Consider the following 4,140-nt stretch of genomic DNA (forward strand, 5'->3'; position numbering starts at 1 on the left):
GATGTGGGAGAAGTTTGGGATCAAAAGGAATTGATCTTGACATGGTTGGTGCATAGCCAAGTTCATGATTTTGTGACTTGGTGGTGATTTTGTGGCTTGGTGGTGATTTTGGTGAAAAACGAAAATCATGGTTTTGGAAAACTGGCTGGACTGAATCCTCACAAATGCCTTCAAAGTAATGTGGGAGAAGTTTGGGATCAAAAGGAATTGATCTTGACATGGTTGGTGCATAGCCAAGTTCATGATTTTGGTGTTTTGGCTTGATTTTGTGGCTTGGTGGTGATTTTGGTGAAAAACGAAAATCATGGTTTTGGAAAACTGGCTGGACTGAATCCTCACAAATGCCTTCAAAGTGATGTGGGAGAAGTTTGGGATCAAAAGGAATTGATCTTGACATGGTTGGTGCATAGCCAAGTTCATGATTTTGGTGTTTTGGCTTGATTTTGTGGCTTGGTGGTGATTTTGGTGAAAAACGAAAATCATGGTTTTGGAAAACTGGCTGGACTCAATCCTCACAAATGCCTTCAAAGTGATGTGGGAGAAGTTTGGGATCAAAAGGAATTGATCTTGACATGGTTGGTGCATAGCCAAGTTCATGATTTTGGTGTTTTGGCTTGATTTTGTGGCTTGGTGGTGATTTTGGTGAAAAACGAAAATCATGCTTTTGGAAAACTGGCTGGACTCAATCATCACAAATGCCTTCAAAGTGATGTGGGAGAAGTTTGGGATCAAAAGGAATTGATCTTGACATGGTTGGTGCATAGCCAAGTTCATGATTTTGGTGTTTTGGCTTGATTTTGTGGCTTGGTGGTGATTTTGGTGAAAAACGAAAATCATGGTTTTGGAAAAGTGGCTGGACTGAATCCTCACAAATGCCTTCAAAGTGATGTGGGAGAAGTTTGGGATCAAAAGGAATTGATCTTGACATGGTTGGTGCATAGCCAAGTTCATGATTTTGGTGTTTTGGCTTGATTTTGTGGCTTGGTGGTGATTTTGGTGAAAAACGAAAATCATGGTTTTGGAAAACTGGCTGGACTCAATCCTCACAAATGCCTTCAAAGTGATGTGGGAGAAGTTTGGGATCAAAAGGAATTGATCTTGACATGGTTGGTGCATAGCCAAGTTCATGATTTTGGTGTTTTGGCTTGATTTTGTGGCTTGGTGGTGATTTTGGTGAAAAACGAAAATCATGGTTTTGGAAAACTGGCTGGACTCAATCCTCACAAATGCCTTCAAAGTGATGTGGGAGAAGTTTGGGATCAAAAGGAATTGATCTTGACATGGTTGGTGCATAGCCAAGTTCATGATTTTGGTGTTTTGGCTTGATTTTGTGGCTTGGTGGTGATTTTGGTGAAAAACGAAAATCATGGTTTTGGAAAACTGGCTGGACTCAATCCTCACAAATGCCTTCAAAGTGATGTGGGAGAAGTTTGGGAGCAAAAGGAATTGATCTTGACATGGTTGGTGCATAGCCAAGTGCCATGATTTTGGATTTTTGGCTTGATTTTGTGACTTGGTGGTGATTTTGGTGAAAAACGAAAATCATGGTTTTGGAAAACTGGCTGGACTCAATCCTCACAAATGCCTTCAAAGTGATGTGGGAGAAGTTTGGGATCAAAAGGAATTGATCTTGACATGGTTGGTGCATAGCCAAGTTCATGATTTTGGTGTTTTGGCTTGATTTTGTGGCTTGGTGGTGATTTTGGTGAAAAACGAAAATCATGGTTTTGGAAAACTGGCTGGACTGAATCCTCACAAATGCCTTCAAAGTGATGTGGGAGAAGTTTGGGATCAAAAGGAATTGATCTTGACATGGTTGGTGCATAGCCAAGTTCATGATTTTGGTGTTTTGGCTTGATTTTGTGGCTTGGTGGTGATTTTGGTGAAAAACGAAAATCATGGTTTTGGAAAACTGGCTGGACTGAATCCTCACAAATTCCTTCAAAGTGATGTGGGAGAAGTTTGGGATCAAAAGGAATTGATCTTGACATGGTTGGTGCATAGCCAAGTTCATGATTTTGGTGTTTTGGCTTGATTTTGTGGCTTGGTGGTGATTTTGGTGAAAAACGAAAATCATGGTTTTGGAAAACTGGCTGGACTCAATCCTCACAAATGCCTTCAAAGTGATGTGGGAGAAGTTTGGGATCAAAAGGAATTGATCTTGACATGGTTGGTGCATAGCCAAGTTCATGATTTTGGTGTTTTGGCTTGATTTTGTGGCTTGGTGGTGATTTTGGTGAAAAACGAAAATCATGGTTTTGGAAAACTGGCTGGACTCAATCCTCACAAATGCCTTCAAAGTGATGTGGGAGAAGTTTGGGATCAAAAGGAATTGATCTTGACATGGTTGGTGCATAGCCAAGTTCATGATTTTGGTGTTTTGGCTTGATTTTGTGGCTTGGTGGTGATTTTGGTGAAAAACGAAAATCATGGTTTTGGAAAACTGGCTGGACTGAATCCTCACAAATGCCTTCAAAGTGATGTGGGAGAAGTTTGGGATCAAAAGGAATTGATCTTGACATGGTTGGTGCATAGCCAAGTTCATGATTTTGGTGTTTTGGCTTGATTTTGTGGCTTGGTGGTGATTTTGGTGAAAAACGAAAATCATGGTTTTGGAAAACTGGCTGGACTCAATCCTCACAAATGCCTTCAAAGTGATGTGGGAGAAGTTTGGGATCAAAAGGAATTGATCTTGACATGGTTGGTGCATAGCCAAGTTCATGATTTTGGTGTTTTGGCTTGATTTTGTGGCTTGGTGGTGATTTTGGTGAAAAACGAAAATCATGGTTTTGGAAAACTGGCTGGACTCAATCCTCACAAATGCCTTCAAAGTGATGTGGGAGAAGTTTGGGATCAAAAGGAATTGATCTTGACATGGTTGGTGCATAGCCAAGTTCATGATTTTGGTGTTTTGGCTTGATTTTGTGGCTTGGTGGTGATTTTGGTGAAAAACGAAAATCATGGTTTTGGAAAACTGGCTGGACTGAATCCTCACAAATTCCTTCAAAGTGATGTGGGAGAAGTTTGGGATCAAAAGGAATTGATCTTGACATGGTTGGTGCATAGCCAAGTTCATGATTTTGGTGTTTTGGCTTGATTTTGTGGCTTGGTGGTGATTTTGGTGAAAAACGAAAATCATGGTTTTGGAAAACTGGCTGGACTCAATCCTCACAAATGCCTTCAAAGTGATGTGGGAGAAGTTTGGGATCAAAAGGAATTGATCTTGACATGGTTGGTGCATAGCCAAGTTCATGATTTTGGTGTTTTGGCTTGATTTTGTGGCTTGGTGGTGATTTTGGTGAAAAACGAAAATCATGGTTTTGGAAAACTGGCTGGACTCAATCCTCACAAATGCCTTCAAAGTGATGTGGGAGAAGTTTGGGATCAAAAGGAATTGATCTTGACATGGTTGGTGCATAGCCAAGTTCATGATTTTGGTGTTTTGGCTTGATTTTGTGGCTTGGTGGTGATTTTGGTGAAAAACGAAAATCATGGTTTTGGAAAACTGGCTGGACTGAATCCTCACAAATGCCTTCAAAGTGATGTGGGAGAAGTTTGGGATCAAAAGGAATTGATCTTGACATGGTTGGTGCATAGCCAAGTTCATGATTTTGGTGTTTTGGCTTGATTTTGTGGCTTGGTGGTGATTTTGGTGAAAAACGAAAATCATGGTTTTGGAAAACTGGCTGGACTCAATCCTCACAAATGCCTTCAAAGTGATGTGGGAGAAGTTTGGGATCAAAAGGAATTGATCTTGACATGGTTGGTGCATAGCCAAGTTCATGATTTTGGTGTTTTGGCTTGATTTTGTGGCTTGGTGGTGATTTTGGTGAAAAACGAAAATCATGGTTTTGGAAAACTGGCTGGACTCAATCCTCACAAATGCCTTCAAAGTGATGTGGGAGAAGTTTGGGATCAAAAGGAATTGATCTTGACATGGTTGGTGCATAGCCAAGTTCATGATTTTGGTGTTTTGGCTTGATTTTGTGGCTTGGTGGTGATTTTGGTGAAAAACGAAAATCATGGTTTTGGAAAAGTGGCTGGACTGAATCCTCACAAATGCCTTCAAAGTGATGTGGGAGAAGTTTGGGATCAAAAGGAATTGATCTTGACATGGTTGGTGCATAGCCAAGTTCATGA

The sequence above is a fragment of the Phaseolus vulgaris genome, chromosome 11 (genome assembly GCF_051622355.1).
Source record: "Phaseolus vulgaris cultivar YP4 chromosome 11, ASM5162235v1, whole genome shotgun sequence".
NCBI classification, from domain to species: Eukaryota; Viridiplantae; Streptophyta; class Magnoliopsida; order Fabales; family Fabaceae; genus Phaseolus; species Phaseolus vulgaris.